Consider the following 5,961-nt stretch of genomic DNA (forward strand, 5'->3'; position numbering starts at 1 on the left):
CAGCATTAGACAAGGGGTAACAAAATTAGGATTTAAAAAGTAATCATAAGATACCTTCTGGCAAAGCTGGGAGCACAGGGGGGACTCATCTTCACACCCACCTATGAATCCCTGCTCATACTCTCAGGTGATGTACCAACAGGCTATGCTGGGAAGTGGGAAAGTGAAGATCCCTCCAGCGATGGCACACAAAGCAGTGGGGTTAAGGACTGCTCCTCTCTGCAGGGCTTAGCAGCATGATCACAGGGAGCCTGTGAGCCTAGCTTGCAAATGCCCCAGCTGTCCTCCATCTCTCACACCTGCACACAATTATCCCATAATTCTTCACTTCATGAGCTGCTGCTACTGGGGGGAGAGGAACTCCGACCAGCATCTCTGGGGCTGCCCTTTTTCGTCAAAGGAAAACTGTTCGACAAAGGCAAGCAGGAAAATAACTACTCGGTAAGCAGCCTGAATTTTCTTAAGCTGAGATGCCCCACTGTCCTCCCTGTCCACCCACAGTAAAGTGCATTTGTGTGTGTGCGATGCGGTGATTTGGCCACTTGATGTCTCTGTGGGTTGTGAAGAGCTGCGTGTAAATGGAGGTCAGGCTGGAGCTTTCCCATTCCTATTTCCCTTTCCTATTTCTTGTTACAAACTTCAGATTCTAATGTGGATCTTGGGGCCGGGAAGACTTGATCCTAAGGGACGCTGCTGAGGATTTGCAGCCATCAATGTTGAAGGTATGAAGTATGCCAGCAAATACCTACAGAAGTCTGAGGTGAGGAGTCCTGGCCAGCCTGTACCCCACCTGCTCCTGCCCTGCGTAAACCCGATGAGAAAGGCTCAGTGTGCTTCGTGCAGGGGGTGAGGAGGTGTAGCAAGTGTAAATAAAAACCTCTACCTTTCCTTTCTGGTGCCTCACATGAAGGATTTGTAATGTGCTGCTAAAGCTGTGAATCCCAGCCCTGTAGAATGTATCACAAGGAGCTGTAGGGTACTGCACAGCTTACTGCAGGCATACAGGGGACCAGTCCCTAGGGACATTTAGACAGAGACAGAGGATTTGAATGGCACAGATGCCCTGCATCAGATCTACCATCCTCACAATCTGAAAGGAAATGTTTGCCACAAGGCTTCTACTTATGCATGGTGAGAGTCCAGATTAGCTTTTGCCTGCAGCTGGGATCTGTGGTATCTCTGCGCCTTAGGGCATGGAGAGATGGATGAGCTTGAGCTTGTTTTGGGCACGGGATAGATAAAACTGGACAAATTTACAGCCAGGGCTGCATGTGGAAATGCCTCAGGTTTCCAATAGAAGTTTCTGCTGGGGGTACTAAATTTCATTACAATGGTGGCTGGAGGACCCAGCTGTCCTATGTTAAATGCAGGTTGTGTTACAAACAGGCAGACTCCTTTCCAACCCATCTAGTCTTAAAGAGTTTTCAAAACTTCACTCCTGCAAACCTAGATCTGCCTGGATACAGGTTTTTCTCATAGTGATTCAGCAAGTCTGTTGCTGCTCCCTAGGAATGCACAGAGCCATATATAAGTCAGATACAATTTAAAATAAAGAAGTGGAATGACCTTTTTTCCAGCTCAGTAAAAAGTTCTTGTATCAAACAGGCAGCTCCAGCTCTGCATGGGTTTTCTTCTTGGATCTTTTATAGTGCTTCCTCCTGCAGTGCATCCATCGTTGTGTTGGGAAGGTGGTGGGTGGGGAAATGTGCAGCTCCAGCAAAACAGCTTCATCGAGCCTTGAGGTGCTTGGGCAAAATCGTGCACAAGTCTCATGCTGCAACTGTCTGTTATTTGTGTGGGAAGATAAATTTGAAACATCTCAATCTATCTGCTAAGCTGCTCTTTATGAGCTACAAATGGCTGAGTCTGAGGATACTAACAGATTTGAACCGAAATCCTGCCACTGTTCTCCTGGAGTCAGGGACCACAGGAATAATGAGCTTTGTTGTTTCTGTATGAGGCATGTGGAGCTGCAGAGGGGACAAGGAACACAGTGCCGTGTAGTCTGCTCCTTAGATGAAGGGAGCTCTGGGCTCAGGGATACTTAAAGAAGTGAAGGATTTAGTGGGGAGATGGTTTGGGAAACCTGCAGAAAGCAGGCATCTCTGTTCCTATACAGGTCACACGAGAAAAGGGAGAAATTTGTTTATTAAACAGCTTTCTGTGACTTATTAACTCCATTCATCTGAGGATAGAGCAGTTCCCCCTGGAGTGCTTGTTATTGCTCGCCTGGAAATCAGTCAGGGTCTGACCAAGAAATTATGTTCCAGTTGAAGCTCCTTGTTCAGGAGGTAATTTATGCAATTGCAAGAAGACTGCTCCCATGGCCAAACGACTTCTATTAGCATAACTTTAATTCTCTACTTTCAACAGAAATAATTCACGCTTTATGTTTTTCTTCAAGACCCTGTAGCAGACTTCAAGCACAGCTTCATGGAGAGATTAGGGTTTTGTCTTTCCACCAATGATTGCTTCAACAGTAGGAACTGCTTGAATTTTTTCAAAAGCTAATCTGGAAAAATGGAACAGATCCTGGCGGGTGTCCATCCCAAAGTTTTGTCTTTTCTCAGATTAGCATTTGCTATGCAGGCTACTGCAGCCAGGTTGTCTTCTCCAAGTCAGTGCTGATGCTTGTGAACTTAATACTTCTAGCAAATGTTAGAGGTCTCAACTGTGTTATCTACTTTACAATAAAGAAGCAGAGACTTGGGAGAGTCTGACCAACCTCTGTTCTCATTCTTGCTGTGGACTCAGTAGATTTGGTTGTGGTTCCTTGCAATAACTGAGGTACTTGATGCCCTGTTAAAGGGTTTGCGGGTCTGGGTGTCACTGCAGGCTCCTGGGAGTCTCTGCTGAGCCAAAGGGAGAAAACCAAAGAGGGTTCTTAGTAGAAGCTTCTTAGTAACTCATAACTGTTTAAAAGCTAACTGGCTTGAAAATGAACTAACTTCTAAAGAGCTATGGTGTTTGCTGAAGGATCAGCCAGCACCTCTCCGCAGAATCTGGAACTGCCAAGGCACTGCGGTGTCTGCTGTGTGTTATGACATGTAGGTACACGGCTCATCCAGAAGTCATTCACCATATGTTACGGTGCTTAATGTGCTTTTAGGTGTGGGTGTCTGTGGGTAAGAGGATGGCTGAGGGCGTCAGGCTTTGGCTACTCCAGGGCCAGACCCCATGCAGGACTTGCTGACCTCTGGGGTGCGCTCTGGCCTGCTGCAAGATCTCAGGCTGAGTGCAGATGGAGGAAAGTATGGTCAGGAAACCTTGGGTGCTTGTTCAATTTCTGTAGCTTCTTTTTTCCCCACTCTAAAGCATGGACTTAGGGAAGTTGTGGCTTGGCAGTGAGGCTTAGCTAGGAAGAAAAAATAGATAGGGAATTTGTCTTAAGTTCTTAAAAAAGATATGAACAAGAGGTGCCTATCAAGCAGTAAAGGTGGGATAAAATCACATATTATGGGCCTTTTTATTAACGGTGATCATAATTAACACTAGACATACAGCTATATGTTGCATAAACTGTAGAGGAACAGATGGGGACCCAGTTCTTGCTTTGTGTTGCATGAAACCACATGAGCACACAGTTATCACTATGGGAAAATTCCTGGAAATATGCTCCTTCTGTCATCTCAAAGGAAATGCGTTTAATTGATACTATGGCACCATATGCAAAAGGTGCTCATGGCCAGGTTGGATGGGCCCTGAGCAGCCTGATCTGGTGGGGGGCAACCAGACCGCGGCAGGGGTTGGGATCGGATGGGCTTCAGGGTGTCTTCCAACCTAAGCCAATAAATTATTTAAATAAATAAATAAATAAATAAATCTACTTGCAGGCCTGCGCTTGGATTGCTTTGTAATGCAAAAGAGGGAGGGAAGTCTATTTCCAATTATGGCAATATATTTTGCCAGCCTGCACCATTGGGCAGTTGCCAGGGAAATTCTCTAATCATCAAAGAACATGTTAGTGTTAATGTGATTTTTGTAGGTCTCCTAGGGGAATGGCTTATGTCCTTCCAGGAGAAAGGCACTGCAGGAAAAAAAACAAGCTTTCCTTACCAATGGGACCCTGCTAAGTGTATTGCACAAATTAAGATTGTTTTCCTGAAAGAGAGGTGCCTTTCCTCCAAGCATCACACCAAGCCTGGTGGCATTCACTGTCAGAGTTGTGTGAGCAGCTGAGGTTTTTCCGACAGAGCACTGCCACTGCAAGCCAGCAGTGAGGCTGATGGGACAAGAAACATTGTGCAGTCAGGTCGTGGTCTGCTTTTGGGAGGAGAAAGTAATGAAATCTGTAGTCTCTGGGAGTGTCTGCCACTAGCTGTCCTGTTCTGTTTTGCCACATGAATCTGAGAACCTGGCTGTTGGGCCTTCTGCGTTTGTAGCCCATGTAATCCAGGGACAGAAATGCATCCAGGCAAGCTGCAAAAACAGTTGCACAGCAGAGTGGTGAGGTGCTGTGCCTGGAGCAGAGCCAGAATCTTACCGAAGAGGAGTGCAAAAAGTTGTCTCTCTTCAGGAGGCAGGTAGCAGTCATGGAGAGGGAATTTAAGTGCAAGTGGGCTTCAGCCTTGAAGCTGTGGTGTGTGGGAGTTTATAAGTCAGTAACCAAAAACTTTCAGGGCTGCGCTGTTCTCTGTGTGGGATTTCAAGGTGGATCCTGGCAGCCCTGAGCCTGATCATGGAGACTGTTCCCTTCTGCGGTGAATTTTCATGGTTAGAGCTGGGAAGTCCCCACTGGCTTCAGGTGTAAGTAGGAGCCTGAGTGCCTTTGTGGTTCAGGATTTTGGGCGCTGGCAATGGAGCTCCACAGGGAACACACGTGGGCTGCAGCTGCTGACTGCTGGAACTGTTGTCCTGCTGGCAGCCATGGGAACTATCCATACCCTGCTACTTGGCCTGTCACTGATAACATTTCATCTCTCTTGGGAAACTGGCTGAAAATGGAGTGGGTGACAAGTGCTCTGTTAGCTTGGGGCACAGGCTATCAGATTGCCTTTCAGTCTTTTTCTTTTGGGGACAAATGCAGGCTGGTTGAAAGCCAGGTGGAAGAGCAAGGGCAGGCAGAGACTGGGAGCCTGGTGTGATGCTGGGCTACTCAGGGGCACTAACACTGGTTCTGCACAGCACCCAGTTGGGAGGGACGCTGGGGATGCCAGAATGAATATGCTGCAGCCACCAGGCTATGGGAAACCCAATTGAGAGTTCCTTGAATGCAGCCCCAATACTGTCCTGGTGCCCCCTGGTTTGTTACATGAGGGTCTGTCGCAAAGAGATGTAACTGGAGAATCTGGCCTGTTTATCAGCTGCTACTTTTCTGTTAAAATTAAATTAGTTTTTAACTAATATATGGTTGCCTTCTTGTTACACTGTATGACAAACCACGCATGATATTAAACAGGTGTTTGTTAAAGGTTAGATAGGATATACTGTATCTCTTCATCTCCTCACCCTCCTTCATTCTCCCAAAGTACCATTCATGTTTATATGGTGCTTTACATTTTTCAAAGCACTCTGCAAACATTAACTAATTAATCCTCACAGCCCACTATACATATGCTTCAATTAATTAGCTCTCATTTACTTAACTCACACTGTCTCATCAAATATAAATTGAATGTATGTTTGGGAACTTTAACTAGAAACATTACTGGGGTTTTATGCAAAGCACAAATGCAAGATATGTTAATAGTGGCTGGAGGCAGTAAAATTCAAATACCAAGGTATTTAGCAAAAAATATGTTGCGGTGTCAGTGAGCAGAGTCAGACAATCAGCTGCTCCTATAAAATGCATATGTTGTCATGGCCTCAAAGTTATCACTCACTCTGTGATGTTACCATAGCAATCCTGGTAATTTATGTCCCGTAATGTCTGTCTATGCACTTTGTTCCATTAGTTTAATTTTTCAGATTTGCAGAAGCTCGATGCTGTGTGAGTTGGAAGTTGGCTGTGAATTACTCAGA

The 5,961-nt window shown here is 45.8% G+C and overlaps 1 long non-coding RNA gene across 1 annotated transcript; it reads left to right on the plus strand.

The window, feature by feature from the left end:
* Positions 1 to 360: 360 nt before the first annotated feature.
* Positions 361 to 4,650, plus strand: LOC122183783. Its single transcript, XR_006180361.1, has 3 exons — positions 361 to 441; positions 644 to 760; positions 4,620 to 4,650. It is a non-coding gene; the product is annotated as an uncharacterized LOC122183783 (long non-coding RNA).
* The last annotated feature ends 1,311 nt before the right edge of the window (positions 4,651 to 5,961 follow it).

The sequence above is a fragment of the Lagopus leucura genome, unplaced genomic scaffold, assembly GCF_019238085.1.
Source record: "Lagopus leucura isolate 7727_CA_CO unplaced genomic scaffold, USGS_WTPT01 Super-Scaffold_100021, whole genome shotgun sequence".
Classification (NCBI taxonomy): Eukaryota; Metazoa; Chordata; class Aves; order Galliformes; family Phasianidae; genus Lagopus; species Lagopus leucura.